The sequence below is a fragment of the Lactuca serriola genome, chromosome 1 (assembly GCF_051521515.1).
Source record: "Lactuca serriola cultivar US96UC23 chromosome 1, Lser_US96UC23_V15, whole genome shotgun sequence".
Classification (NCBI taxonomy): Eukaryota; Viridiplantae; Streptophyta; class Magnoliopsida; order Asterales; family Asteraceae; genus Lactuca; species Lactuca serriola.
Window position 1 is genome coordinate 207,203,020 of NC_136408.1, and position 22,628 is coordinate 207,225,647.

General features: G+C 49.4%; 68 non-coding genes across 68 annotated transcripts; all 68 read left to right on the top strand.

Annotated features, from left to right (window-relative positions):
* The first annotated feature begins 25 nt into the window (after positions 1-25).
* On the top strand, positions 26-144 carry LOC145081345 (5S ribosomal RNA). The gene has a single exon (XR_013695907.1). It is a non-coding gene; the product is annotated as a 5S ribosomal RNA (ribosomal RNA).
* Positions 145-359: 215 nt separating this feature from the next.
* On the top strand, positions 360-478 carry LOC145084562 (5S ribosomal RNA). Its single transcript, XR_013699004.1, has one exon. It is a non-coding gene; the product is annotated as a 5S ribosomal RNA (ribosomal RNA).
* A 215-nt stretch (positions 479-693) lies between these two features.
* Positions 694-812, top strand: LOC145081346 (5S ribosomal RNA). Its single transcript, XR_013695908.1, has one exon. It is a non-coding gene; the product is annotated as a 5S ribosomal RNA (ribosomal RNA).
* Positions 813-1,027: 215 nt separating this feature from the next.
* On the top strand, positions 1,028-1,146 carry LOC145081347 (5S ribosomal RNA). The gene has a single exon (XR_013695909.1). It is a non-coding gene; the product is annotated as a 5S ribosomal RNA (ribosomal RNA).
* A 215-nt stretch (positions 1,147-1,361) lies between these two features.
* Positions 1,362-1,480, top strand: LOC145081348 (5S ribosomal RNA). Its single transcript, XR_013695910.1, has one exon. It is a non-coding gene; the product is annotated as a 5S ribosomal RNA (ribosomal RNA).
* Positions 1,481-1,695: 215 nt separating this feature from the next.
* Positions 1,696-1,814, top strand: LOC145081349 (5S ribosomal RNA). Its single transcript, XR_013695911.1, has one exon. It is a non-coding gene; the product is annotated as a 5S ribosomal RNA (ribosomal RNA).
* Positions 1,815-2,029: 215 nt separating this feature from the next.
* Positions 2,030-2,148, top strand: LOC145081352 (5S ribosomal RNA). The gene has a single exon (XR_013695913.1). It is a non-coding gene; the product is annotated as a 5S ribosomal RNA (ribosomal RNA).
* A 216-nt stretch (positions 2,149-2,364) lies between these two features.
* On the top strand, positions 2,365-2,483 carry LOC145083777 (5S ribosomal RNA). The gene has a single exon (XR_013698238.1). It is a non-coding gene; the product is annotated as a 5S ribosomal RNA (ribosomal RNA).
* A 215-nt stretch (positions 2,484-2,698) lies between these two features.
* On the top strand, positions 2,699-2,817 carry LOC145081353 (5S ribosomal RNA). Its single transcript, XR_013695914.1, has one exon. It is a non-coding gene; the product is annotated as a 5S ribosomal RNA (ribosomal RNA).
* Positions 2,818-3,032: 215 nt separating this feature from the next.
* Positions 3,033-3,151, top strand: LOC145081354 (5S ribosomal RNA). The gene has a single exon (XR_013695915.1). It is a non-coding gene; the product is annotated as a 5S ribosomal RNA (ribosomal RNA).
* A 215-nt stretch (positions 3,152-3,366) lies between these two features.
* On the top strand, positions 3,367-3,485 carry LOC145081355 (5S ribosomal RNA). Its single transcript, XR_013695916.1, has one exon. It is a non-coding gene; the product is annotated as a 5S ribosomal RNA (ribosomal RNA).
* A 215-nt stretch (positions 3,486-3,700) lies between these two features.
* Positions 3,701-3,819, top strand: LOC145081356 (5S ribosomal RNA). Its single transcript, XR_013695917.1, has one exon. It is a non-coding gene; the product is annotated as a 5S ribosomal RNA (ribosomal RNA).
* A 215-nt stretch (positions 3,820-4,034) lies between these two features.
* Positions 4,035-4,153, top strand: LOC145081357 (5S ribosomal RNA). The gene has a single exon (XR_013695918.1). It is a non-coding gene; the product is annotated as a 5S ribosomal RNA (ribosomal RNA).
* Positions 4,154-4,368: 215 nt separating this feature from the next.
* On the top strand, positions 4,369-4,487 carry LOC145081358 (5S ribosomal RNA). Its single transcript, XR_013695919.1, has one exon. It is a non-coding gene; the product is annotated as a 5S ribosomal RNA (ribosomal RNA).
* A 215-nt stretch (positions 4,488-4,702) lies between these two features.
* LOC145081359 (5S ribosomal RNA) lies at positions 4,703-4,821 on the top strand. Its single transcript, XR_013695920.1, has one exon. It is a non-coding gene; the product is annotated as a 5S ribosomal RNA (ribosomal RNA).
* Positions 4,822-5,036: 215 nt separating this feature from the next.
* Positions 5,037-5,155, top strand: LOC145081360 (5S ribosomal RNA). The gene has a single exon (XR_013695921.1). It is a non-coding gene; the product is annotated as a 5S ribosomal RNA (ribosomal RNA).
* Positions 5,156-5,371: 216 nt separating this feature from the next.
* LOC145083846 (5S ribosomal RNA) lies at positions 5,372-5,490 on the top strand. The gene has a single exon (XR_013698304.1). It is a non-coding gene; the product is annotated as a 5S ribosomal RNA (ribosomal RNA).
* Positions 5,491-5,705: 215 nt separating this feature from the next.
* On the top strand, positions 5,706-5,824 carry LOC145081361 (5S ribosomal RNA). Its single transcript, XR_013695922.1, has one exon. It is a non-coding gene; the product is annotated as a 5S ribosomal RNA (ribosomal RNA).
* A 216-nt stretch (positions 5,825-6,040) lies between these two features.
* Positions 6,041-6,159, top strand: LOC145081363 (5S ribosomal RNA). The gene has a single exon (XR_013695924.1). It is a non-coding gene; the product is annotated as a 5S ribosomal RNA (ribosomal RNA).
* Positions 6,160-6,374: 215 nt separating this feature from the next.
* On the top strand, positions 6,375-6,493 carry LOC145081364 (5S ribosomal RNA). The gene has a single exon (XR_013695925.1). It is a non-coding gene; the product is annotated as a 5S ribosomal RNA (ribosomal RNA).
* Positions 6,494-6,708: 215 nt separating this feature from the next.
* On the top strand, positions 6,709-6,827 carry LOC145081365 (5S ribosomal RNA). The gene has a single exon (XR_013695926.1). It is a non-coding gene; the product is annotated as a 5S ribosomal RNA (ribosomal RNA).
* Positions 6,828-7,043: 216 nt separating this feature from the next.
* Positions 7,044-7,162, top strand: LOC145083847 (5S ribosomal RNA). Its single transcript, XR_013698305.1, has one exon. It is a non-coding gene; the product is annotated as a 5S ribosomal RNA (ribosomal RNA).
* A 215-nt stretch (positions 7,163-7,377) lies between these two features.
* Positions 7,378-7,496, top strand: LOC145081367 (5S ribosomal RNA). Its single transcript, XR_013695927.1, has one exon. It is a non-coding gene; the product is annotated as a 5S ribosomal RNA (ribosomal RNA).
* A 215-nt stretch (positions 7,497-7,711) lies between these two features.
* Positions 7,712-7,830, top strand: LOC145081368 (5S ribosomal RNA). Its single transcript, XR_013695928.1, has one exon. It is a non-coding gene; the product is annotated as a 5S ribosomal RNA (ribosomal RNA).
* A 216-nt stretch (positions 7,831-8,046) lies between these two features.
* On the top strand, positions 8,047-8,165 carry LOC145081369 (5S ribosomal RNA). Its single transcript, XR_013695929.1, has one exon. It is a non-coding gene; the product is annotated as a 5S ribosomal RNA (ribosomal RNA).
* A 215-nt stretch (positions 8,166-8,380) lies between these two features.
* LOC145081370 (5S ribosomal RNA) lies at positions 8,381-8,499 on the top strand. The gene has a single exon (XR_013695930.1). It is a non-coding gene; the product is annotated as a 5S ribosomal RNA (ribosomal RNA).
* A 215-nt stretch (positions 8,500-8,714) lies between these two features.
* Positions 8,715-8,833, top strand: LOC145081371 (5S ribosomal RNA). Its single transcript, XR_013695931.1, has one exon. It is a non-coding gene; the product is annotated as a 5S ribosomal RNA (ribosomal RNA).
* Positions 8,834-9,048: 215 nt separating this feature from the next.
* Positions 9,049-9,167, top strand: LOC145081372 (5S ribosomal RNA). Its single transcript, XR_013695932.1, has one exon. It is a non-coding gene; the product is annotated as a 5S ribosomal RNA (ribosomal RNA).
* A 215-nt stretch (positions 9,168-9,382) lies between these two features.
* LOC145081373 (5S ribosomal RNA) lies at positions 9,383-9,501 on the top strand. The gene has a single exon (XR_013695933.1). It is a non-coding gene; the product is annotated as a 5S ribosomal RNA (ribosomal RNA).
* Positions 9,502-9,716: 215 nt separating this feature from the next.
* On the top strand, positions 9,717-9,835 carry LOC145081375 (5S ribosomal RNA). The gene has a single exon (XR_013695935.1). It is a non-coding gene; the product is annotated as a 5S ribosomal RNA (ribosomal RNA).
* A 215-nt stretch (positions 9,836-10,050) lies between these two features.
* On the top strand, positions 10,051-10,169 carry LOC145081376 (5S ribosomal RNA). Its single transcript, XR_013695936.1, has one exon. It is a non-coding gene; the product is annotated as a 5S ribosomal RNA (ribosomal RNA).
* A 215-nt stretch (positions 10,170-10,384) lies between these two features.
* LOC145084480 (5S ribosomal RNA) lies at positions 10,385-10,503 on the top strand. The gene has a single exon (XR_013698921.1). It is a non-coding gene; the product is annotated as a 5S ribosomal RNA (ribosomal RNA).
* Positions 10,504-10,718: 215 nt separating this feature from the next.
* LOC145081377 (5S ribosomal RNA) lies at positions 10,719-10,837 on the top strand. The gene has a single exon (XR_013695937.1). It is a non-coding gene; the product is annotated as a 5S ribosomal RNA (ribosomal RNA).
* A 215-nt stretch (positions 10,838-11,052) lies between these two features.
* Positions 11,053-11,171, top strand: LOC145084481 (5S ribosomal RNA). Its single transcript, XR_013698922.1, has one exon. It is a non-coding gene; the product is annotated as a 5S ribosomal RNA (ribosomal RNA).
* Positions 11,172-11,386: 215 nt separating this feature from the next.
* LOC145081378 (5S ribosomal RNA) lies at positions 11,387-11,505 on the top strand. Its single transcript, XR_013695938.1, has one exon. It is a non-coding gene; the product is annotated as a 5S ribosomal RNA (ribosomal RNA).
* A 215-nt stretch (positions 11,506-11,720) lies between these two features.
* LOC145081379 (5S ribosomal RNA) lies at positions 11,721-11,839 on the top strand. Its single transcript, XR_013695939.1, has one exon. It is a non-coding gene; the product is annotated as a 5S ribosomal RNA (ribosomal RNA).
* Positions 11,840-12,054: 215 nt separating this feature from the next.
* Positions 12,055-12,173, top strand: LOC145081380 (5S ribosomal RNA). Its single transcript, XR_013695940.1, has one exon. It is a non-coding gene; the product is annotated as a 5S ribosomal RNA (ribosomal RNA).
* A 215-nt stretch (positions 12,174-12,388) lies between these two features.
* LOC145084482 (5S ribosomal RNA) lies at positions 12,389-12,507 on the top strand. Its single transcript, XR_013698923.1, has one exon. It is a non-coding gene; the product is annotated as a 5S ribosomal RNA (ribosomal RNA).
* A 215-nt stretch (positions 12,508-12,722) lies between these two features.
* Positions 12,723-12,841, top strand: LOC145081381 (5S ribosomal RNA). Its single transcript, XR_013695941.1, has one exon. It is a non-coding gene; the product is annotated as a 5S ribosomal RNA (ribosomal RNA).
* A 214-nt stretch (positions 12,842-13,055) lies between these two features.
* LOC145081383 (5S ribosomal RNA) lies at positions 13,056-13,174 on the top strand. The gene has a single exon (XR_013695942.1). It is a non-coding gene; the product is annotated as a 5S ribosomal RNA (ribosomal RNA).
* Positions 13,175-13,389: 215 nt separating this feature from the next.
* On the top strand, positions 13,390-13,508 carry LOC145084420 (5S ribosomal RNA). The gene has a single exon (XR_013698864.1). It is a non-coding gene; the product is annotated as a 5S ribosomal RNA (ribosomal RNA).
* Positions 13,509-13,722: 214 nt separating this feature from the next.
* LOC145084940 (5S ribosomal RNA) lies at positions 13,723-13,841 on the top strand. The gene has a single exon (XR_013699362.1). It is a non-coding gene; the product is annotated as a 5S ribosomal RNA (ribosomal RNA).
* A 214-nt stretch (positions 13,842-14,055) lies between these two features.
* LOC145084356 (5S ribosomal RNA) lies at positions 14,056-14,174 on the top strand. The gene has a single exon (XR_013698802.1). It is a non-coding gene; the product is annotated as a 5S ribosomal RNA (ribosomal RNA).
* A 215-nt stretch (positions 14,175-14,389) lies between these two features.
* LOC145081384 (5S ribosomal RNA) lies at positions 14,390-14,508 on the top strand. The gene has a single exon (XR_013695943.1). It is a non-coding gene; the product is annotated as a 5S ribosomal RNA (ribosomal RNA).
* Positions 14,509-14,723: 215 nt separating this feature from the next.
* LOC145081385 (5S ribosomal RNA) lies at positions 14,724-14,842 on the top strand. The gene has a single exon (XR_013695944.1). It is a non-coding gene; the product is annotated as a 5S ribosomal RNA (ribosomal RNA).
* A 215-nt stretch (positions 14,843-15,057) lies between these two features.
* On the top strand, positions 15,058-15,176 carry LOC145081387 (5S ribosomal RNA). The gene has a single exon (XR_013695946.1). It is a non-coding gene; the product is annotated as a 5S ribosomal RNA (ribosomal RNA).
* Positions 15,177-15,391: 215 nt separating this feature from the next.
* LOC145081388 (5S ribosomal RNA) lies at positions 15,392-15,510 on the top strand. Its single transcript, XR_013695947.1, has one exon. It is a non-coding gene; the product is annotated as a 5S ribosomal RNA (ribosomal RNA).
* A 215-nt stretch (positions 15,511-15,725) lies between these two features.
* LOC145084665 (5S ribosomal RNA) lies at positions 15,726-15,844 on the top strand. Its single transcript, XR_013699101.1, has one exon. It is a non-coding gene; the product is annotated as a 5S ribosomal RNA (ribosomal RNA).
* Positions 15,845-16,059: 215 nt separating this feature from the next.
* On the top strand, positions 16,060-16,178 carry LOC145081389 (5S ribosomal RNA). Its single transcript, XR_013695948.1, has one exon. It is a non-coding gene; the product is annotated as a 5S ribosomal RNA (ribosomal RNA).
* A 214-nt stretch (positions 16,179-16,392) lies between these two features.
* On the top strand, positions 16,393-16,511 carry LOC145081390 (5S ribosomal RNA). The gene has a single exon (XR_013695949.1). It is a non-coding gene; the product is annotated as a 5S ribosomal RNA (ribosomal RNA).
* Positions 16,512-16,726: 215 nt separating this feature from the next.
* On the top strand, positions 16,727-16,845 carry LOC145084421 (5S ribosomal RNA). Its single transcript, XR_013698865.1, has one exon. It is a non-coding gene; the product is annotated as a 5S ribosomal RNA (ribosomal RNA).
* A 214-nt stretch (positions 16,846-17,059) lies between these two features.
* Positions 17,060-17,178, top strand: LOC145083703 (5S ribosomal RNA). Its single transcript, XR_013698166.1, has one exon. It is a non-coding gene; the product is annotated as a 5S ribosomal RNA (ribosomal RNA).
* A 214-nt stretch (positions 17,179-17,392) lies between these two features.
* LOC145084357 (5S ribosomal RNA) lies at positions 17,393-17,511 on the top strand. Its single transcript, XR_013698803.1, has one exon. It is a non-coding gene; the product is annotated as a 5S ribosomal RNA (ribosomal RNA).
* A 215-nt stretch (positions 17,512-17,726) lies between these two features.
* LOC145084423 (5S ribosomal RNA) lies at positions 17,727-17,845 on the top strand. Its single transcript, XR_013698866.1, has one exon. It is a non-coding gene; the product is annotated as a 5S ribosomal RNA (ribosomal RNA).
* A 214-nt stretch (positions 17,846-18,059) lies between these two features.
* On the top strand, positions 18,060-18,178 carry LOC145081391 (5S ribosomal RNA). Its single transcript, XR_013695950.1, has one exon. It is a non-coding gene; the product is annotated as a 5S ribosomal RNA (ribosomal RNA).
* A 215-nt stretch (positions 18,179-18,393) lies between these two features.
* LOC145084425 (5S ribosomal RNA) lies at positions 18,394-18,512 on the top strand. Its single transcript, XR_013698868.1, has one exon. It is a non-coding gene; the product is annotated as a 5S ribosomal RNA (ribosomal RNA).
* A 214-nt stretch (positions 18,513-18,726) lies between these two features.
* On the top strand, positions 18,727-18,845 carry LOC145083704 (5S ribosomal RNA). Its single transcript, XR_013698167.1, has one exon. It is a non-coding gene; the product is annotated as a 5S ribosomal RNA (ribosomal RNA).
* Positions 18,846-19,059: 214 nt separating this feature from the next.
* Positions 19,060-19,178, top strand: LOC145084358 (5S ribosomal RNA). Its single transcript, XR_013698804.1, has one exon. It is a non-coding gene; the product is annotated as a 5S ribosomal RNA (ribosomal RNA).
* Positions 19,179-19,393: 215 nt separating this feature from the next.
* LOC145084426 (5S ribosomal RNA) lies at positions 19,394-19,512 on the top strand. Its single transcript, XR_013698869.1, has one exon. It is a non-coding gene; the product is annotated as a 5S ribosomal RNA (ribosomal RNA).
* A 214-nt stretch (positions 19,513-19,726) lies between these two features.
* On the top strand, positions 19,727-19,845 carry LOC145083705 (5S ribosomal RNA). Its single transcript, XR_013698168.1, has one exon. It is a non-coding gene; the product is annotated as a 5S ribosomal RNA (ribosomal RNA).
* Positions 19,846-20,059: 214 nt separating this feature from the next.
* On the top strand, positions 20,060-20,178 carry LOC145084359 (5S ribosomal RNA). The gene has a single exon (XR_013698805.1). It is a non-coding gene; the product is annotated as a 5S ribosomal RNA (ribosomal RNA).
* Positions 20,179-20,393: 215 nt separating this feature from the next.
* LOC145084360 (5S ribosomal RNA) lies at positions 20,394-20,512 on the top strand. The gene has a single exon (XR_013698806.1). It is a non-coding gene; the product is annotated as a 5S ribosomal RNA (ribosomal RNA).
* A 215-nt stretch (positions 20,513-20,727) lies between these two features.
* Positions 20,728-20,846, top strand: LOC145081392 (5S ribosomal RNA). The gene has a single exon (XR_013695951.1). It is a non-coding gene; the product is annotated as a 5S ribosomal RNA (ribosomal RNA).
* Positions 20,847-21,060: 214 nt separating this feature from the next.
* On the top strand, positions 21,061-21,179 carry LOC145081393 (5S ribosomal RNA). Its single transcript, XR_013695952.1, has one exon. It is a non-coding gene; the product is annotated as a 5S ribosomal RNA (ribosomal RNA).
* A 215-nt stretch (positions 21,180-21,394) lies between these two features.
* On the top strand, positions 21,395-21,513 carry LOC145081394 (5S ribosomal RNA). The gene has a single exon (XR_013695953.1). It is a non-coding gene; the product is annotated as a 5S ribosomal RNA (ribosomal RNA).
* A 215-nt stretch (positions 21,514-21,728) lies between these two features.
* Positions 21,729-21,847, top strand: LOC145081395 (5S ribosomal RNA). The gene has a single exon (XR_013695954.1). It is a non-coding gene; the product is annotated as a 5S ribosomal RNA (ribosomal RNA).
* Positions 21,848-22,062: 215 nt separating this feature from the next.
* LOC145084667 (5S ribosomal RNA) lies at positions 22,063-22,181 on the top strand. The gene has a single exon (XR_013699102.1). It is a non-coding gene; the product is annotated as a 5S ribosomal RNA (ribosomal RNA).
* A 215-nt stretch (positions 22,182-22,396) lies between these two features.
* LOC145081396 (5S ribosomal RNA) lies at positions 22,397-22,515 on the top strand. The gene has a single exon (XR_013695955.1). It is a non-coding gene; the product is annotated as a 5S ribosomal RNA (ribosomal RNA).
* The last annotated feature ends 113 nt before the right edge of the window (positions 22,516-22,628 follow it).

Consider the following 22,628-nt stretch of genomic DNA (forward strand, 5'->3'; position numbering starts at 1 on the left):
AAACAATAAACATGGATAGTATTTCGGGTGCGATCATACCAGCACTAATGCACCGGATCCCATCAGAACTCCGCAGTTAAGCGTGCTTGGGCGAGAGTAGTACTAGGATGGGTGACCCCCTGGGAAGTCCTCGTGTTGCACCCCCCTTTTTCGTTGTCCGTTTGCGTTTGTTTCTAGGTTTTACGTGCTTTTTTTTCCTTTCTTTCTTGCTATTTCTATGCTCGGGTGCCCTCCGGTTCATGGCTGATGGTTTTCGTATTTTTGGAACGGAGCCGATCCGTCACGTGGGTCCCACGCCCCGCGTACCAAAACAAAGGCGTCTTCTAACACATAAAAACAATAAACATGGATAGTATTTCGGGTGCGATCATACCAGCACTAATGCACAGGATCCCATCAGAACTCCGCAGTTAAGCGTGCTTGGGCGAGAGTAGTACTAGGATGGGTGACCCCCTGGGAAGTCCTCGTGTTGCACCCCCCTTTTTCGTTGTCCGTTTGCGTTTGTTTCTAGGTTTTACGTGCTTTTTTTTCCTTTCTTTCTTGCTATTTCTATGCTCGGGTGCCCTCCGGTTCGTGGCTGATGGTTTTCGTATTTTTGGAACGGAGTCGATCCGTCACGTGGGTCCCACGCCCCGCGTACCAAAACAAAGGCGTCTTCTAACACATAAAAACAATAAACATGGATAGTATTTCGGGTGCGATCATACCAGCACTAATGCACCGGATCCCATCAGAACTCCGCAGTTAAGCGTGCTTGGGCGAGAGTAGTACTAGGATGGGTGACCCCCTGGGAAGTCCTCGTGTTGCACCCCCCTTTTTCGTTGTCCGTTTGCGTTTGTTTCTAGGTTTTACGTGCTTTTTTTTCCTTTCTTTCTTGCTATTTCTATGCTCGGGTGCCCTCCGGTTCATGGCTGATGGTTTTCGTATTTTTGGAACGGAGCCGATCCGTCACGTGGGTCCCACGCCCCGCGTACCAAAACAAAGGCGTCTTCTAACACATAAAAACAATAAACATGGATAGTATTTCGGGTGCGATCATACCAGCACTAATGCACCGGATCCCATCAGAACTCCGCAGTTAAGCGTGCTTGGGCGAGAGTAGTACTAGGATGGGTGACCCCCTGGGAAGTCCTCGTGTTGCACCCCCCTTTTTCGTTGTCCGTTTGCGTTTGTTTCTAGGTTTTACGTGCTTTTTTTTCCTTTCTTTCTTGCTATTTCTATGCTCGGGTGCCCTCCGGTTCGTGGCTGATGGTTTTCGTATTTTTGGAACGGAGCCGATCCGTCACGTGGGTCCCACGCCCCGCGTACCAAAACAAAGGCGTCTTCTAACACATAAAAACAATAAACATGGATAGTATTTCGGGTGCGATCATACCAGCACTAATGCACCGGATCCCATCAGAACTCCGCAGTTAAGCGTGCTTGGGCGAGAGTAGTACTAGGATGGGTGACCCCCTGGGAAGTCCTCGTGTTGCACCCCCCTTTTTCGTTGTCCGTTTGCGTTTGTTTCTAGGTTTTACGTGCTTTTTTTTCCTTTCTTTCTTGCTATTTCTATGCTCGGGTGCCCTCCGGTTCGTGGCTGATGGTTTTCGTATTTTTGGAACGGAGCCGATCCGTCACGTGGGTCCCACGCCCCGCGTACCAAAACAAAGGCGTCTTCTAACACATAAAAACAATAAACATGGATAGTATTTCGGGTGCGATCATACCAGCACTAATGCACCGGATCCCATCAGAACTCCGCAGTTAAGCGTGCTTGGGCGAGAGTAGTACTAGGATGGGTGACCCCCTGGGAAGTCCTCGTGTTGCACCCCCCTTTTTCGTTGTCCGTTTGCGTTTGTTTCTAGGTTTTACGTGCTTTTTTTTCCTTTCTTTCTTGCTATTTCTATGCTCGGGTGCCCTCCGGTTCATGGCTGATGGTTTTCGTATTTTTGGAACGGAGCCGATCCGTCACGTGGGTCCCACGCCCCGCGTACCAAAACAAAGGCGTCTTCTAACACATAAAAACAATAAACATGGATAGTATTTCGGGTGCGATCATACCAGCACTAATGCACCGGATCCCATCAGAACTCCGCAGTTAAGCGTGCTTGGGCGAGAGTAGTACTAGGATGGGTGACCCCCTGGGAAGTCCTCGTGTTGCACCCCCCTTTTTCGTTGTCCGTTTGCGTTTGTTTCTAGGTTTTACGTGCTTTTTTTTTCCTTTCTTTCTTGCTATTTCTATGCTCGGGTGCCCTCCGGTTCGTGGCTGATGGTTTTCGTATTTTTGGAACGGAGCCGATCCGTCACGTGGGTCCCACGCCCCGCGTACCAAAACAAAGGCGTCTTCTAACACATAAAAACAATAAACATGGATAGTATTTCGGGTGCGATCATACCAGCACTAATGCACCAGATCCCATCAGAACTCCGCAGTTAAGCGTGCTTGGGCGAGAGTAGTACTAGGATGGGTGACCCCCTGGGAAGTCCTCGTGTTGCACCCCCCTTTTTCGTTGTCCGTTTGCGTTTGTTTCTAGGTTTTACGTGCTTTTTTTTCCTTTCTTTCTTGCTATTTCTATGCTCGGGTGCCCTCCGGTTCGTGGCTGATGGTTTTCGTATTTTTGGAACGGAGCCGATCCGTCACGTGGGTCCCACGCCCCGCGTACCAAAACAAAGGCGTCTTCTAACACATAAAAACAATAAACATGGATAGTATTTCGGGTGCGATCATACCAGCACTAATGCACCGGATCCCATCAGAACTCCGCAGTTAAGCGTGCTTGGGCGAGAGTAGTACTAGGATGGGTGACCCCCTGGGAAGTCCTCGTGTTGCACCCCCCTTTTTCGTTGTCCGTTTGCGTTTGTTTCTAGGTTTTACGTGCTTTTTTTTCCTTTCTTTCTTGCTATTTCTATGCTCGGGTGCCCTCCGGTTCGTGGCTGATGGTTTTCGTATTTTTGGAACGGAGCCGATCCGTCACGTGGGTCCCACGCCCCGCGTACCAAAACAAAGGCGTCTTCTAACACATAAAAACAATAAACATGGATAGTATTTCGGGTGCGATCATACCAGCACTAATGCACCGGATCCCATCAGAACTCCGCAGTTAAGCGTGCTTGGGCGAGAGTAGTACTAGGATGGGTGACCCCCTGGGAAGTCCTCGTGTTGCACCCCCCTTTTTCGTTGTCCGTTTGCGTTTGTTTCTAGGTTTTACGTGCTTTTTTTTCCTTTCTTTCTTGCTATTTCTATGCTCGGGTGCCCTCCGGTTCATGGCTGATGGTTTTCGTATTTTTGGAACGGAGCCGATCCGTCACGTGGGTCCCACGCCCCGCGTACCAAAACAAAGGCGTCTTCTAACACATAAAAACAATAAACATGGATAGTATTTCGGGTGCGATCATACCAGCACTAATGCACCGGATCCCATCAGAACTCCGCAGTTAAGCGTGCTTGGGCGAGAGTAGTACTAGGATGGGTGACCCCCTGGGAAGTCCTCGTGTTGCACCCCCCTTTTTCGTTGTCCGTTTGCGTTTGTTTCTAGGTTTTACGTGCTTTTTTTTCCTTTCTTTCTTGCTATTTCTATGCTCGGGTGCCCTCCGGTTCATGGCTGATGGTTTTCGTATTTTTGGAACGGAGCCGATCCGTCACGTGGGTCCCACGCCCCGCGTACCAAAACAAAGGCGTCTTCTAACACATAAAAACAATAAACATGGATAGTATTTCGGGTGCGATCATACCAGCACTAATGCACCGGATCCCATCAGAACTCCGCAGTTAAGCGTGCTTGGGCGAGAGTAGTACTAGGATGGGTGACCCCCTGGGAAGTCCTCGTGTTGCACCCCCCTTTTTCGTTGTCCGTTTGCGTTTGTTTCTAGGTTTTACGTGCTTTTTTTTCCTTTCTTTCTTGCTATTTCTATGCTCGGGTGCCCTCCGGTTCGTGGCTGATGGTTTTCGTATTTTTGGAACGGAGCCGATCCGTCACGTGGGTCCCACGCCCCGCGTACCAAAACAAAGGCGTCTTCTAACACATAAAAACAATAAACATGGATAGTATTTCGGGTGCGATCATACCAGCACTAATGCACCGGATCCCATCAGAACTCCGCAGTTAAGCGTGCTTGGGCGAGAGTAGTACTAGGATGGGTGACCCCCTGGGAAGTCCTCGTGTTGCACCCCCCTTTTTCGTTGTCCGTTTGCGTTTGTTTCTAGGTTTTACGTGCTTTTTTTTCCTTTCTTTCTTGCTATTTCTATGCTCGGGTGCCCTCCGGTTCGTGGCTGATGGTTTTCGTATTTTTGGAACGGAGCCGATCCGTCACGTGGGTCCCACGCCCCGCGTACCAAAACAAAGGCGTCTTCTAACACATAAAAACAATAAACATGGATAGTATTTCGGGTGCGATCATACCAGCACTAATGCACCGGATCCCATCAGAACTCCGCAGTTAAGCGTGCTTGGGCGAGAGTAGTACTAGGATGGGTGACCCCCTGGGAAGTCCTCGTGTTGCACCCCCCTTTTTCGTTGTCCGTTTGCGTTTGTTTCTAGGTTTTACGTGCTTTTTTTTCCTTTCTTTCTTGCTATTTCTATGCTCGGGTGCCCTCCGGTTCGTGGCTGATGGTTTTCGTATTTTTGGAACGGAGCCGATCCGTCACGTGGGTCCCACGCCCCGCGTACCAAAACAAAGGCGTCTTCTAACACATAAAAACAATAAACATGGATAGTATTTCGGGTGCGATCATACCAGCACTAATGCACCGGATCCCATCAGAACTCCGCAGTTAAGCGTGCTTGGGCGAGAGTAGTACTAGGATGGGTGACCCCCTGGGAAGTCCTCGTGTTGCACCCCCCTTTTTCGTTGTCCGTTTGCGTTTGTTTCTAGGTTTTACGTGCTTTTTTTTCCTTTCTTTCTTGCTATTTCTATGCTCGGGTGCCCTCCGGTTCGTGGCTGATGGTTTTCGTATTTTTGGAACGGAGCCGATCCGTCACGTGGGTCCCACGCCCCGCGTACCAAAACAAAGGCGTCTTCTAACACATAAAAACAATAAACATGGATAGTATTTCGGGTGCGATCATACCAGCACTAATGCACCGGATCCCATCAGAACTCCGCAGTTAAGCGTGCTTGGGCGAGAGTAGTACTAGGATGGGTGACCCCCTGGGAAGTCCTCGTGTTGCACCCCCCTTTTTCGTTGTCCGTTTGCGTTTGTTTCTAGGTTTTACGTGCTTTTTTTTCCTTTCTTTTCTTGCTATTTCTATGCTCGGGTGCCCTCCGGTTCATGGCTGATGGTTTTCGTATTTTTGGAACGGAGCCGATCCGTCACGTGGGTCCCACGCCCCGCGTACCAAAACAAAGGCGTCTTCTAACACATAAAAACAATAAACATGGATAGTATTTCGGGTGCGATCATACCAGCACTAATGCACCGGATCCCATCAGAACTCCGCAGTTAAGCGTGCTTGGGTGAGAGTAGTACTAGGATGGGTGACCCCCTGGGAAGTCCTCGTGTTGCACCCCCCTTTTTCGTTGTCCGTTTGCGTTTGTTTCTAGGTTTTACGTGCTTTTTTTTCCTTTCTTTCTTGCTATTTCTATGCTCGGGTGCCCTCCGGTTCGTGGCTGATGGTTTTCGTATTTTTGGAACGGAGCCGATCCGTCACGTGGGTCCCACGCCCCGCGTACCAAAACAAAGGCGTCTTCTAACACATAAAAACAATAAACATGGATAGTATTTCGGGTGCGATCATACCAGCACTAATGCACCGGATCCCATCAGAACTCCGCAGTTAAGCGTGCTTGGGCGAGAGTAGTACTAGGATGGGTGACCCCCTGGGAAGTCCTCGTGTTGCACCCCCCTTTTTCGTTGTCCGTTTGCGTTTGTTTCTAGGTTTTACGTGCTTTTTTTTTCCTTTCTTTCTTGCTATTTCTATGCTCGGGTGCCCTCCGGTTCGTGGCTGATGGTTTTCGTATTTTTGGAACGGAGCCGATCCGTCACGTGGGTCCCACGCCCCGCGTACCAAAACAAAGGCGTCTTCTAACACATAAAAACAATAAACATGGATAGTATTTCGGGTGCGATCATACCAGCACTAATGCACCGGATCCCATCAGAACTCCGCAGTTAAGCGTGCTTGGGCGAGAGTAGTACTAGGATGGGTGACCCCCTGGGAAGTCCTCGTGTTGCACCCCCCTTTTTCGTTGTCCGTTTGCGTTTGTTTCTAGGTTTTACGTGCTTTTTTTTCCTTTCTTTCTTGCTATTTCTATGCTCGGGTGCCCTCCGGTTCGTGGCTGATGGTTTTCGTATTTTTGGAACGGAGCCGATCCGTCACGTGGGTCCCACGCCCCGCGTACCAAAACAAAGGCGTCTTCTAACACATAAAAACAATAAACATGGATAGTATTTCGGGTGCGATCATACCAGCACTAATGCACCGGATCCCATCAGAACTCCGCAGTTAAGCGTGCTTGGGCGAGAGTAGTACTAGGATGGGTGACCCCCTGGGAAGTCCTCGTGTTGCACCCCCCTTTTTCGTTGTCCGTTTGCGTTTGTTTCTAGGTTTTACGTGCTTTTTTTTCCTTTCTTTCTTGCTATTTCTATGCTCGGGTGCCCTCCGGTTCGTGGCTGATGGTTTTCGTATTTTTGGAACGGAGCCGATCCGTCACGTGGGTCCCACGCCCCGCGTACCAAAACAAAGGCGTCTTCTAACACATAAAAACAATAAACATGGATAGTATTTCGGGTGCGATCATACCAGCACTAATGCACCGGATCCCATCAGAACTCCGCAGTTAAGCGTGCTTGGGCGAGAGTAGTACTAGGATGGGTGACCCCCTGGGAAGTCCTCGTGTTGCACCCCCCTTTTTCGTTGTCCGTTTGCGTTTGTTTCTAGGTTTTACGTGCTTTTTTTTCCTTTCTTTTCTTGCTATTTCTATGCTCGGGTGCCCTCCGGTTCATGGCTGATGGTTTTCGTATTTTTGGAACGGAGCCGATCCGTCACGTGGGTCCCACGCCCCGCGTACCAAAACAAAGGCGTCTTCTAACACATAAAAACAATAAACATGGATAGTATTTCGGGTGCGATCATACCAGCACTAATGCACCGGATCCCATCAGAACTCCGCAGTTAAGCGTGCTTGGGTGAGAGTAGTACTAGGATGGGTGACCCCCTGGGAAGTCCTCGTGTTGCACCCCCCTTTTTCGTTGTCCGTTTGCGTTTGTTTCTAGGTTTTACGTGCTTTTTTTTCCTTTCTTTCTTGCTATTTCTATGCTCGGGTGCCCTCCGGTTCGTGGCTGATGGTTTTCGTATTTTTGGAACGGAGCCGATCCGTCACGTGGGTCCCACGCCCCGCGTACCAAAACAAAGGCGTCTTCTAACACATAAAAACAATAAACATGGATAGTGTTTCGGGTGCGATCATACCAGCACTAATGCACCGGATCCCATCAGAACTCCGCAGTTAAGCGTGCTTGGGCGAGAGTAGTACTAGGATGGGTGACCCCCTGGGAAGTCCTCGTGTTGCACCCCCCTTTTTCGTTGTCCGTTTGCGTTTGTTTCTAGGTTTTACGTGCTTTTTTTTCCTTTCTTTCTTGCTATTTCTATGCTCGGGTGCCCTCCGGTTCATGGCTGATGGTTTTCGTATTTTTGGAACGGAGCCGATCCGTCACGTGGGTCCCACGCCCCGCGTACCAAAACAAAGGCGTCTTCTAACACATAAAAACAATAAACATGGATAGTATTTCGGGTGCGATCATACCAGCACTAATGCACCGGATCCCATCAGAACTCCGCAGTTAAGCGTGCTTGGGCGAGAGTAGTACTAGGATGGGTGACCCCCTGGGAAGTCCTCGTGTTGCACCCCCCTTTTTCGTTGTCCGTTTGCGTTTGTTTCTAGGTTTTACGTGCTTTTTTTTTCCTTTCTTTCTTGCTATTTCTATGCTCGGGTGCCCTCCGGTTCGTGGCTGATGGTTTTCGTATTTTTGGAACGGAGCCGATCCGTCACGTGGGTCCCACGCCCCGCGTACCAAAACAAAGGCGTCTTCTAACACATAAAAACAATAAACATGGATAGTATTTCGGGTGCGATCATACCAGCACTAATGCACCGGATCCCATCAGAACTCCGCAGTTAAGCGTGCTTGGGCGAGAGTAGTACTAGGATGGGTGACCCCCTGGGAAGTCCTCGTGTTGCACCCCCCTTTTTCGTTGTCCGTTTGCGTTTGTTTCTAGGTTTTACGTGCTTTTTTTTCCTTTCTTTCTTGCTATTTCTATGCTCGGGTGCCCTCCGGTTCGTGGCTGATGGTTTTCGTATTTTTGGAACGGAGCCGATCCGTCACGTGGGTCCCACGCCCCGCGTACCAAAACAAAGGCGTCTTCTAACACATAAAAACAATAAACATGGATAGTATTTCGGGTGCGATCATACCAGCACTAATGCACCGGATCCCATCAGAACTCCGCAGTTAAGCGTGCTTGGGCGAGAGTAGTACTAGGATGGGTGACCCCCTGGGAAGTCCTCGTGTTGCACCCCCCTTTTTCGTTGTCCGTTTGCGTTTGTTTCTAGGTTTTACGTGCTTTTTTTTCCTTTCTTTCTTGCTATTTCTATGCTCGGGTGCCCTCCGGTTCATGGCTGATGGTTTTCGTATTTTTGGAACGGAGCCAATCCGTCACGTGGGTCCCACGCCCCGCGTACCAAAACAAAGGCGTCTTCTAACACATAAAAACAATAAACATGGATAGTATTTCGGGTGCGATCATACCAGCACTAATGCACCGGATCCCATCAGAACTCCGCAGTTAAGCGTGCTTGGGCGAGAGTAGTACTAGGATGGGTGACCCCCTGGGAAGTCCTCGTGTTGCACCCCCCTTTTTCGTTGTCCGTTTGCGTTTGTTTCTAGGTTTTACGTGCTTTTTTTTCCTTTCTTTCTTGCTATTTCTATGCTCGGGTGCCCTCCGGTTCATGGCTGATGGTTTTCGTATTTTTGGAACGGAGCCGATCCGTCACGTGGGTCCCACGCCCCGCGTACCAAAACAAAGGCGTCTTCTAACACATAAAAACAATAAACATGGATAGTATTTCGGGTGCGATCATACCAGCACTAATGCACCGGATCCCATCAGAACTCCGCAGTTAAGCGTGCTTGGGCGAGAGTAGTACTAGGATGGGTGACCCCCTGGGAAGTCCTCGTGTTGCACCCCCCTTTTTCGTTGTCCGTTTGCGTTTGTTTCTAGGTTTTACGTGCTTTTTTTTCCTTTCTTTCTTGCTATTTCTATGCTCGGGTGCCCTCCGGTTCATGGCTGATGGTTTTCGTATTTTTGGAACGGAGCCGATCCGTCACGTGGGTCCCACTCCCCGCGTACCAAAACAAAGGCGTCTTCTAACACATAAAAACAATAAACATGGATAGTATTTCGGGTGCGATCATACCAGCACTAATGCACCGGATCCCATCAGAACTCCGCAGTTAAGCGTGCTTGGGCGAGAGTAGTACTAGGATGGGTGACCCCCTGGGAAGTCCTCGTGTTGCACCCCCCTTTTTCGTTGTCCGTTTGCGTTTGTTTCTAGGTTTTACGTGCTTTTTTTTCCTTTCTTTCTTGCTATTTCTATGCTCGGGTGCCCTCCGGTTCATGGCTGATGGTTTTCGTATTTTTGGAACGGAGCCGATCCGTCACGTGGGTCCCACGCCCCGCGTACCAAAACAAAGGCGTCTTCTAACACATAAAAACAATAAACATGGATAGTATTTCGGGTGCGATCATACCAGCACTAATGCACCGGATCCCATCAGAACTCCGCAGTTAAGCGTGCTTGGGCGAGAGTAGTACTAGGATGGGTGACCCCCTGGGAAGTCCTCGTGTTGCACCCCCCTTTTTCGTTGTCCGTTTGCGTTTGTTTCTAGGTTTTACGTGCTTTTTTTTCCTTTCTTTCTTGCTATTTCTATGCTCGGGTGCCCTCCGGTTCGTGGCTGATGGTTTTCGTATTTTTGGAACGGAGCCGATCCGTCATGTGGGTCCCACGCCCCGCGTACCAAAACAAAGGCGTCTTCTAACACATAAAAACAATAAACATGGATAGTATTTCGGGTGCGATCATACCAGCACTAATGCACCGGATCCCATCAGAACTCCGCAGTTAAGCGTGCTTGGGCGAGAGTAGTACTAGGATGGGTGACCCCCTGGGAAGTCCTCGTGTTGCACCCCCCTTTTTCGTTGTCCGTTTGCGTTTGTTTCTAGGTTTTACGTGCTTTTTTTTCCTTTCTTTCTTGCTATTTCTATGCTCGGGTGCCCTCCGGTTCATGGCTGATGGTTTTCGTATTTTTGGAACGGAGCCGATCCGTCACGTGGGTCCCACGCCCCGCGTACCAAAACAAAGGCGTCTTCTAACACATAAAAACAATAAACATGGATAGTATTTCGGGTGCGATCATACCAGCAATAATGCACCGGATCCCATCAGAACTCCGCAGTTAAGCGTGCTTGGGCGAGAGTAGTACTAGGATGGGTGACCCCCTGGGAAGTCCTCGTGTTGCACCCCCCTTTTTCGTTGTCCGTTTGCGTTTGTTTCTAGGTTTTACGTGCTTTTTTTTCCTTTCTTTCTTGCTATTTCTATGCTCGGGTGCCCTCCGGTTCATGGCTGATGGTTTTCGTATTTTTGGAACGGAGCCGATCCGTCACGTGGGTCCCACGCCCCGCGTACCAAAACAAAGGCGTCTTCTAACACATAAAAACAATAAACATGGATAGTATTTCGGGTGCGATCATACCAGCACTAATGCACCGGATCCCATCAGAACTCCGCAGTTAAGCGTGCTTGGGCGAGAGTAGTACTAGGATGGGTGACCCCCTGGGAAGTCCTCGTGTTGCACCCCCCTTTTTCGTTGTCCGTTTGCGTTTGTTTCTAGGTTTTACGTGCTTTTTTTTCCTTTCTTTCTTGCTATTTCTATGCTCGGGTGCCCTCCGGTTCATGGCTGATGGTTTTCGTATTTTTGGAACGGAGCCGATCCGTCACGTGGGTCCCACGCCCCGCGTACCAAAACAAAGGCGTCTTCTAACACATAAAAACAATAAACATGGATAGTATTTCGGGTGCGATCATACCAGCAATAATGCACCGGATCCCATCAGAACTCCGCAGTTAAGCGTGCTTGGGCGAGAGTAGTACTAGGATGGGTGACCCCCTGGGAAGTCCTCGTGTTGCACCCCCCTTTTTCGTTGTCCGTTTGCGTTTGTTTCTAGGTTTTACGTGCTTTTTTTTCCTTTCTTTCTTGCTATTTCTATGCTCGGGTGCCCTCCGGTTCATGGCTGATGGTTTTCGTATTTTTGGAACGGAGCCGATCCGTCACGTGGGTCCCACGCCCCGCGTACCAAAACAAAGGCGTCTTCTAACACATAAAAACAATAAACATGGATAGTATTTCGGGTGCGATCATACCAGCACTAATGCACCGGATCCCATCAGAACTCCGCAGTTAAGCGTGCTTGGGCGAGAGTAGTACTAGGATGGGTGACCCCCTGGGAAGTCCTCGTGTTGCACCCCCCTTTTTCGTTGTCCGTTTGCGTTTGTTTCTAGGTTTTACGTGCTTTTTTTTCCTTTCTTTCTTGCTATTTCTATGCTCGGGTGCCCTCCGGTTCATGGCTGATGGTTTTCGTATTTTTGGAACGGAGCCGATCCGTCACGTGGGTCCCACGCCCCGCGTACCAAAACAAAGGCGTCTTCTAACACATAAAAACAATAAACATGGATAGTATTTCGGGTGCGATCATACCAGCACTAATGCACCGGATCCCATCAGAACTCCGCAGTTAAGCGTGCTTGGGCGAGAGTAGTACTAGGATGGGTGACCCCCTGGGAAGTCCTCGTGTTGCACCCCCCTTTTTCGTTGTCCGTTTGCGTTTGTTTCTAGGTTTTACGTGCTTTTTTTTCCTTTCTTTCTTGCTATTTCTATGCTCGGGTGCCCTCCGGTTCGTGGCTGATGGTTTTCGTATTTTTGGAACGGAGCCGATCCGTCATGTGGGTCCCACGCCCCGCGTACCAAAACAAAGGCGTCTTCTAACACATAAAAACAATAAACATGGATAGTATTTCGGGTGCGATCATACCAGCACTAATGCACCGGATCCCATCAGAACTCCGCAGTTAAGCGTGCTTGGGCGAGAGTAGTACTAGGATGGGTGACCCCCTGGGAAGTCCTCGTGTTGCACCCCCCTTTTTCGTTGTCCGTTTGCGTTTGTTTCTAGGTTTTACGTGCTTTTTTTTCCTTTCTTTCTTGCTATTTCTATGCTCGGGTGCCCTCCGGTTCATGGCTGATGGTTTTCGTATTTTTGGAACGGAGCCGATCCGTCACGTGGGTCCCACGCCCCGCGTACCAAAACAAAGGCGTCTTCTAACACATAAAAACAATAAACATGGATAGTATTTCGGGTGCGATCATACCAGCAATAATGCACCGGATCCCATCAGAACTCCGCAGTTAAGCGTGCTTGGGCGAGAGTAGTACTAGGATGGGTGACCCCCTGGGAAGTCCTCGTGTTGCACCCCCCTTTTTCGTTGTCCGTTTGCGTTTGTTTCTAGGTTTTACGTGCTTTTTTTTCCTTTCTTTCTTGCTATTTCTATGCTCGGGTGCCCTCCGGTTCATGGCTGATGGTTTTCGTATTTTTGGAACGGAGCCGATCCGTCACGTGGGTCCCACGCCCCGCGTACCAAAACAAAGGCGTCTTCTAACACATAAAAACAATAAACATGGATAGTATTTCGGGTGCGATCATACCAGCACTAATGCACCGGATCCCATCAGAACTCCGCAGTTAAGCGTGCTTGGGCGAGAGTAGTACTAGGATGGGTGACCCCCTGGGAAGTCCTCGTGTTGCACCCCCCTTTTTCGTTGTCCGTTTGCGTTTGTTTCTAGGTTTTACGTGCTTTTTTTCCTTTCTTTCTTGCTATTTCTATGCTCGGGTGCCCTCCGGTTCGTGGCTGATGGTTTTCGTATTTTTGGAACGGAGCCGATCCGTCACGTGGGTCCCACGCCCCGCGTACCAAAACAAAGGCGTCTTCTAACACATAAAAACAATAAACATGGATAGTATTTCGGGTGCGATCATACCAGCACTAATGCACCGGATCCCATCAGAACTCCGCAGTTAAGCGTGCTTGGGCGAGAGTAGTACTAGGATGGGTGACCCCCTGGGAAGTCCTCGTGTTGCACCCCCCTTTTTCGTTGTCCGTTTGCGTTTGTTTCTAGGTTTTACGTGCTTTTTTTTCCTTTCTTTCTTGCTATTTCTATGCTCGGGTGCCCTCCGGTTCATGGCTGATGGTTTTCGTATTTTTGGAACGGAGCCGATCCGTCACGTGGGTCCCACGCCCCGCGTACCAAAACAAAGGCGTCTTCTAACACATAAAAACAATAAACATGGATAGTATTTCGGGTGCGATCATACCAGCACTAATGCACCGGACCCCATCAGAACTCCGCAGTTAAGCGTGCTTGGGCGAGAGTAGTACTAGGATGGGTGACCCCCTGGGAAGTCCTCGTGTTGCACCCCCCTTTTTCGTTGTCCGTTTGCGTTTGTTTCTAGGTTTTACGTGCTTTTTTTCCTTTCTTTCTTGCTATTTCTATGCTCGGGTGCCCTCCGGTTTGTGGCTGATGGTTTTCGTATTTTTGGAACGGAGCCGATCCGTCACGTGGGTCCCACGCCCCGCGTACCAAAACAAAGGCGTCTTCTAACACATAAAAACAATAAACATGGATAGTATTTCGGGTGCGATCATACCAGCACTAATGCACCGGATCCCATCAGAGCTTCGCAGTTAAGCGTGCTTGGGCGAGAGTAGTACTAGGATGGGTGACCCCCTGGGAAGTCCTCGTGTTGCACCCCCCTTTTTCGTTGTCAGTTTGCGTTTGTTTCTAGGTTTTACGTGCTTTTTTTCCTTTCTTTCTTGCTATTTCTATGCTCGGGTGCCTTCCGGTTCATGGCTGATGGTTTTCGTATTTTTGGAACGGAGCCGATCCGTCACGTGGGTCCCACGCCCCGCGTACCAAAACAAAGGCGTCTTCTAACACATAAAAACAATAAACATGGATAGTATTTCGGGCGCGATCATACCAGCACTAATGCACCGGATCCCATCAGAACTCCGCAGTTAAGCGTGCTTGGGCGAGAGTAGTACTAGGATGGGTGACCCCCTGGGAAGTCCTCGTGTTGCACCCCCCTTTTTCGTTGTCCGTTTGCGTTTGTTTCTAGGTTTTACGTGCTTTTTTTTCCTTTCTTTCTTGCTATTTCTATGCTCGGGTGCCCTCCGGTTCATGGCTGATGGTTTTCGTATTTTTGGAACGGAGCCGATCCGTCACGTGGGTCCCACGCCCCGCGTACCAAAACAAAGGCGTCTTCTAACACATAAAAACAATAAACATGGATAGTATTTCGGGTGCGATCATACCAGCACTAATGCACCGGATCCCATCAGAACTCCGCAGTTAAGCGTGCTTGGGCGAGAGTAGTACTAGGATGGGTGACCCCCTGGGAAGTCCTCGTGTTGCACCCCCCTTTTTCGTTGTCCGTTTGCGTTTGTTTCTAGGTTTTACGTGCTTTTTTTTCCTTTCTTTCTTGCTATTTCTATGCTCGGGTGCCCTCCGGTTCATGGTTGATGGTTTTCGTATTTTTGGAACGGAGCCGATCCGTCACGTGGGTCCCACGCCCCGCGTACCAAAACAAAGGCGTCTTCTAACACATAAAAACAATAAACATGGATAGTATTTCGGGTGCGATCATACCAGCACTAATGCACCGGATCCCATCAGAACTCCGCAGTTAAGCGTGCTTGGGCGAGAGTAGTACTAGGATGGGTGACCCCCTGGGAAGTCCTCGTGTTGCACCCCCCTTTTTCGTTGTCCGTTTGCGTTTGTTTCTAGGTTTTACGTGCTTTTTTTTCCTTTCTTTCTTGCTATTTCTATGCTCGGGTGCCCTCCGGTTCATGGCTGATGGTTTTCGTATTTTTGGAACGGAGCCGATCTGTCACGTGGGTCCCACGCCCCGCGTACCAAAACAAAGGCGTCTTCTAACACATAAAAACAATAAACATGGATAGTATTTCGGGTGCGATCATACCAGCACTAATGCACCGGATCCCATCAGAACTCCGCAGTTAAGCGTGCTTGGGCGAGAGTAGTACTAGGATGGGTGACCCCCTGGGAAGTCCTCGTGTTGCACCCCCCTTTTTCGTTGTCCGTTTGCGTTTGTTTCTAGGTTTTACGTGCTTTTTTTTCCTTTCTTTCTTGCTATTTCTATGCTCGGGTGCCCTCCGGTTCGTGGCTGATGGTTTTCGTATTTTTGGAACGGAGCCGATCCGTCATGTGGGTCCCACGCCCCGCGTACCAAAACAAAGGCGTCTTCTAACACATAAAAACAATAAACATGGATAGTATTTCGGGTGCGATCATACCAGCACTAATGCACCGGATCCCATCAGAACTCCGCAGTTAAGCGTGCTTGGGCGAGAGTAGTACTAGGATGGGTGACCCCCTGGGAAGTCCTCGTGTTGCACCCCCCTTTTTCGTTGTCCGTTTGCGTTTGTTTCTAGGTTTTACGTGCTTTTTTTTCCTTTCTTTCTTGCTATTTCTATGCTCGGGTGCCCTCCGGTTCATGGCTGATGGTTTTCGTATTTTTGGAACGGAGCCGATCCGTCACGTGGGTCCCACGCCCCGCGTACCAAAACAAAGGTGTCTTCTAACACATAAAAACAATAAACATGGATAGTATTTCGGGTGCGATCATACCAGCAATAATGCACCGGATCCCATCAGAACTCCGCAGTTAAGCGTGCTTGGGCGAGAGTAGTACTAGGATGGGTGACCCCCTGAGAAGTCCTCGTGTTGCACCCCCCTTTTTCGTTGTCCGTTTGCGTTTGTTTCTAGGTTTTACGTGCTTTTTTTTCCTTTCTTTCTTGCTATTTCTATGCTCGGGTGCCCTCCGGTTCATGGCTGATGGTTTTCGTATTTTTGGAACGGAGCCGATCCGTCACGTGGGTCCCACGCCCCGCGTACCAAAACAAAGGCGTCTTCTAACACATAAAAACAATAAACATGGATAGTATTTCGGGTGCGATCATACCAGCACTAATGCACCGGATCCCATCAGAACTCCGCAGTTAAGCGTGCTTGGGCGAGAGTAGTACTAGGATGGGTGACCCCCTGGGAAGTCCTCGTGTTGCACCCCCCTTTTTCGTTGTCCGTTTGCGTTTGTTTCTAGGTTTTACGTGCTTTTTTTCCTTTCTTTCTTGCTATTTCTATGCTCGGGTGCCCTCCGGTTCGTGGCTGATGGTTTTCGTATTTTTGGAACGGAGCCGATCCGTCACGTGGGTCCCACGCCCCGCGTACCAAAACAAAGGCGTCTTCTAACACATAAAAACAATAAACATGGATAGTATTTCGGGTGCGATCATACCAGCACTAATGCACCGGATCCCATCAGAACTCCGCAGTTAAGCGTGCTTGGGCGAGAGTAGTACTAGGATGGGTGACCCCCTGGGAAGTCCTCGTGTTGCACCCCCCTTTTTCGTTGTCCGTTTGCGTTTGTTTCTAGGTTTTACGTGCTTTTTTTTCCTTTCTTTCTTGCTATTTCTATGCTCGGGTGCCCTCCGGTTCATGGCTGATGGTTTTCGTATTTTTGGAACGGAGCCGATCCGTCACGTGGGTCCCACGCCCCGCGTACCAAAACAAAGGCGTCTTCTAACACATAAAAACAATAAACATGGATAGTATTTCGGGTGCGATCATACCAGCACTAATGCACCGGACCCCATCAGAACTCCGCAGTTAAGCGTGCTTGGGCGAGAGTAGTACTAGGATGGGTGACCCCCTGGGAAGTCCTCGTGTTGCACCCCCCTTTTTCGTTGTCCGTTTGCGTTTGTTTCTAGGTTTTACGTGCTTTTTTTCCTTTCTTTCTTGCTATTTCTATGCTCGGGTGCCCTCCGGTTCGTGGCTGATGGTTTTCGTATTTTTGGAACGGAGCCGATCCGTCACGTGGGTCCCACGCCCCGCGTACCAAAACAAAGGCGTCTTCTAACACATAAAAACAATAAACATGGATAGTATTTCGGGTGCGATCATACCAGCACTAATGCACCGGATCCCATCAGAGCTCCGCAGTTAAGCGTGCTTGGGCGAGAGTAGTACTAGGATGGGTGACCCCCTGGGAAGTCCTCGTGTTGCACCCCCCTTTTTCGTTGTCAGTTTGCGTTTGTTTCTAGGTTTTACGTGCTTTTTTTCCTTTCTTTCTTGCTATTTCTATGCTCGGGTGCCTTCCGGTTCATGGCTGATGGTTTTCGTATTTTTGGAACGGAGCCGATCCGTCACGTGGGTCCCACGCCCCGCGTACCAAAACAAAGGCGTCTTCTAACACATAAAAACAATAAACATGGATAGTATTTCGGGCGCGATCATACCAGCACTAATGCACCGGATCCCATCAGAACTCCGCAGTTAAGCGTGCTTGGGCGAGAGTAGTACTAGGATGGGTGACCCCCTGGGAAGTCCTCGTGTTGCACCCCCCTTTTTCGTTGTCCGTTTGCGTTTGTTTCTAGGTTTTACGTGCTTTTTTTTCCTTTCTTTCTTGCTATTTCTATGCTCGGGTGCCCTCCGGTTCATGGCTGATGGTTTTCGTATTTTTGGAACGGAGCCGATCCGTCACGTGGGTCCCACGCCCCGCGTACCAAAACAAAGGCGTCTTCTAACACATAAAAACAATAAACATGGATAGTATTTCGGGTGCGATCATACCAGCACTAATGCACCGGACCCCATCAGAACTCCGCAGTTAAGCGTGCTTGGGCGAGAGTAGTACTAGGATGGGTGACCCCCTGGGAAGTCCTCGTGTTGCACCCCCCTTTTTCGTTGTCCGTTTGCGTTTGTTTCTAGGTTTTACGTGCTTTTTTTCCTTTCTTTCTTGCTATTTCTATGCTCGGGTGCCCTCCGGTTCGTGGCTGATGGTTTTCGTATTTTTGGAACGGAGCCGATCCGTCACGTGGGTCCCACGCCCCGCGTACCAAAACAAAGGCGTCTTCTAACACATAAAAACAATAAACATGGATAGTATTTCGGGTGCGATCATACCAGCACTAATGCACCGGATCCCATCAGAACTCCGCAGTTAAGCGTGCTTGGGCGAGAGTAGTACTAGGATGGGTGACCCCCTGGGAAGTCCTCGTGTTGCACCCCCCTTTTTCGTTGTCCGTTTGCGTTTGTTTCTAGGTTTTACGTGCTTTTTTTTCCTTTCTTTCTTGCTATTTCTATGCTCGGGTGCCCTCCGGTTCATGGCTGATGGTTTTCGTATTTTTGGAACGGAGCCGATCCGTCACGTGGGTCCCACGCCCCGCGTACCAAAACAAAGGCGTCTTCTAACACATAAAAACAATAAACATGGATAGTATTTCGGGTGCGATCATACCAGCACTAATGCACCGGACCCCATCAGAACTCCGCAGTTAAGCGTGCTTGGGCGAGAGTAGTACTAGGATGGGTGACCCCCTGGGAAGTCCTCGTGTTGCACCCCCCTTTTTCGTTGTCCGTTTGCGTTTGTTTCTAGGTTTTACGTGCTTTTTTTCCTTTCTTTCTTGCTATTTCTATGCTCGGGTGCCCTCCGGTTCGTGGCTGATGGTTTTCGTATTTTTGGAACGGAGCCGATCCGTCACGTGGGTCCCACGCCCCGCGTACCAAAACAAAGGCGTCTTCTAACACATAAAAACAATAAACATGGATAGTATTTCGGGTGCGATCATACCAGCACTAATGCACCGGATCCCATCAGAGCTCCGCAGTTAAGCGTGCTTGGGCGAGAGTAGTACTAGGATGGGTGACCCCCTGGGAAGTCCTCGTGTTGCACCCCCCTTTTTCGTTGTCAGTTTGCGTTTGTTTCTAGGTTTTACGTGCTTTTTTTCCTTTCTTTCTTGCTATTTCTATGCTCGGGTGCCTTCCGGTTCATGGCTGATGGTTTTCGTATTTTTGGAACGGAGCCGATCCGTCACGTGGGTCCCACGCCCCGCGTACCAAAACAAAGGCGTCTTCTAACACATAAAAACAATAAACATGGATAGTATTTCGGGCGCGATCATACCAGCACTAATGCACCGGATCCCATCAGAACTCCGCAGTTAAGCGTGCTTGGGCGAGAGTAGTACTAGGATGGGTGACCCCCTGGGAAGTCCTCGTGTTGCACCCCCCTTTTTCGTTGTCCGTTTGCGTTTGTTTCTAGGTTTTACGTGCTTTTTTTTCCTTTCTTTCTTGCTATTTCTATGCTCGGGTGCCCTCCGGTTCATGGCTGATGGTTTTCGTATTTTTGGAACGGAGCCGATCCGTCACGTGGGTCCCACGCCCCGCGTACCAAAACAAAGGCGTCTTCTAACACATAAAAACAATAAACATGGATAGTATTTCGGGTGCGATCATACCAGCACTAATGCACCGGACCCCATCAGAACTCCGCAGTTAAGCGTGCTTGGGCGAGAGTAGTACTAGGATGGGTGACCCCCTGGGAAGTCCTCGTGTTGCACCCCCCTTTTTCGTTGTCCGTTTGCGTTTGTTTCTAGGTTTTACGTGCTTTTTTTCCTTTCTTTCTTGCTATTTCTATGCTCGGGTGCCCTCCGGTTCGTGGCTGATGGTTTTCGTATTTTTGGAACGGAGCCGATCCGTCACGTGGGTCCCACGCCCCGCGTACCAAAACAAAGGCGTCTTCTAACACATAAAAACAATAAACATGGATAGTATTTCGGGTGCGATCATACCAGCACTAATGCACCGGATCCCATCAGAGCTCCGCAGTTAAGCGTGCTTGGGCGAGAGTAGTACTAGGATGGGTGACCCCCTGGGAAGTCCTCGTGTTGCACCCCCCTTTTTCGTTGTCAGTTTGCGTTTGTTTCTAGGTTTTACGTGCTTTTTTTCCTTTCTTTCTTGCTATTTCTATGCTCGGGTGCCTTCCGGTTCATGGCTGATGGTTTTCGTATTTTTGGAACGGAGCCGATCCGTCACGTGGGTCCCACGCCCCGCGTACCAAAACAAAGGCGTCTTCTAACACATAAAAACAATAAACATGGATAGTATTTCGGGCGCGATCATACCAGCACTAATGCACCGGATCCCATCAGAACTCCGCAGTTAAGCGTGCTTGGGCGAGAGTAGTACTAGGATGGGTGACCCCCTGGGAAGTCCTCGTGTTGCACCCCCCTTTTTCGTTGTCCGTTTGCGTTTGTTTCTAGGTTTTACGTGCTTTTTTTTCCTTTCTTTCTTGCTATTTCTATGCTCGGGTGCCCTCCGGTTCATGGCTGATGGTTTTCGTATTTTTGGAACGGAGCCGATCCGTCACGTGGGTCCCACGCCCCGCGTACCAAAACAAAGGCGTCTTCTAACACATAAAAACAATAAACATGGATAGTATTTCGGGCGCGATCATACCAGCACTAATGCACCGGATCCCATCAGAACTCCGCAGTTAAGCGTGCTTGGGCGAGAGTAGTACTAGGATGGGTGACCCCCTGGGAAGTCCTCGTGTTGCACCCCCCTTTTTCGTTGTCCGTTTGCGTTTGTTTCTAGGTTTTACGTGCTTTTTTTTCCTTTCTTTCTTGCTATTTCTATGCTCGGGTGCCCTCCGGTTCATGGCTGATGGTTTTCGTATTTTTGGAACGGAGCCGATCCGTCACGTGGGTCCCACGCCCCGCGTACCAAAACAAAGGCGTCTTCTAACACATAAAAACAATAAACATGGATAGTATTTCGGGTGCGATCATACCAGCACTAATGCACCGGATCCCATCAGAACTCCGCAGTTAAGCGTGCTTGGGCGAGAGTAGTACTAGGATGGGTGACCCCCTGGGAAGTCCTCGTGTTGCACCCCCCTTTTTCGTTGTCCGTTTGCGTTTGTTTCTAGGTTTTACGTGCTTTTTTTTCCTTTCTTTCTTGCTATTTCTATGCTCGGGTGCCCTCCGGTTCATGGTTGATGGTTTTCGTATTTTTGGAACGGAGCCGATCCGTCACGTGGGTCCCACGCCCCGCGTACCAAAAAAAGGCGTCTTCTAACACATAAAAACAATAAACATGGATAGTATTTCGGGTGCGATCATACCAGCACTAATGCACCGGATCCCATCAGAACTCCGCAGTTAAGCGTGCTTGGGCGAGAGTAGTACTAGGATGGGTGACCCCCTGGGAAGTCCTCGTGTTGCACCCCCCTTTTTCGTTGTCCGTTTGCGTTTGTTTCTAGGTTTTACGTGCTTTTTTTTCCTTTCTTTCTTGCTATTTCTATGCTCGGGTGCCCTCCGGTTCATGGCTGATGGTTTTCGTATTTTTGGAACGGAGCCGATCTGTCACGTGGGTCCCACGCTCCGCGTACCAAAACAAAGGCGTCTTCTAACACATAAAAACAATAAACATGGATAGTATTTCGGGTGCGATCATACCAGCACTAATGCACCGGATCCCATCAGAACTCCGCAGTTAAGCGTGCTTGGGCGAGAGTAGTACTAGGATGGGTGACCCCCTGGGAAGTCCTCGTGTTGCACCCCCCTTTTTCGTTGTCCGTTTGCGTTTGTTTCTAGGTTTTACGTACTTTTTTTTCCTTTCTTTCTTGCTATTTCTATGCTCGGGTGCCCTCCGGTTCGTGGCTGATGGTTTTCGTATTTTTGGAACGGAGCCGATCCGTCATGTGGGTCCCACGCCCCGCGTACCAAAACAAAGGCGTCTTCTAACACATAAAAACAATAAACATGGATAGTATTTCGGGTGCGATCATACCAGCACTAATGCACCGGATCCCATCAGAACTCCGCAGTTAAGCGTGCTTGGGCGAGAGTAGTACTAGGATGGGTGACCCCCTGGGAAGTCCTCGTGTTGCACCCCCCTTTTTCGTTGTCCGTTTGCGTTTGTTTCTAGGTTTTACGTGCTTTTTTTTCCTTTCTTTCTTGCTATTTCTATGCTCGGGTGCCCTCCGGTTCATGGCTGATGGTTTTCGTATTTTTGGAACGGAGCCGATCCGTCACGTGGGTCCCACGCCCCGCGTACCAAAACAAAGGTGTCTTCTAACACATAAAAACAATAAACATGGATAGTATTTCGGGTGCGATCATACCAGCAATAATGCACCGGATCCCATCAGAACTCCGCAGTTAAGCGTGCTTGGGCGAGAGTAGTACTAGGATGGGTGACCCCCTGAGAAGTCCTCGTGTTGCACCCCCCTTTTTCGTTGTCCGTTTGCGTTTGTTTCTAGGTTTTACGTGCTTTTTTTTCCTTTCTTTCTTGCTATTTCTATGCTCGGGTGCCCTCCGGTTCATGGCTGATGGTTTTCGTATTTTTGGAACGGAGCCGATCCGTCACGTGGGTCCCACGCCCCGCGTACCAAAACAAAGGCGTCTTCTAACACATAAAAACAATAAACATGGATAGTATTTCGGGTGCGATCATACCAGCACTAATGCACCGGATCCCATCAGAACTCCGCAGTTAAGCGTGCTTGGGCGAGAGTAGTACTAGGATGGGTGACCCCCTGGGAAGTCCTCGTGTTGCACCCCCCTTTTTCGTTGTCCGTTTGCGTTTGTTTCTAGGTTTTACGTGCTTTTTTTCCTTTCTTTCTTGCTATTTCTATGCTCGGGTGCCCTCCGGTTCGTGGCTGATGGTTTTCGTA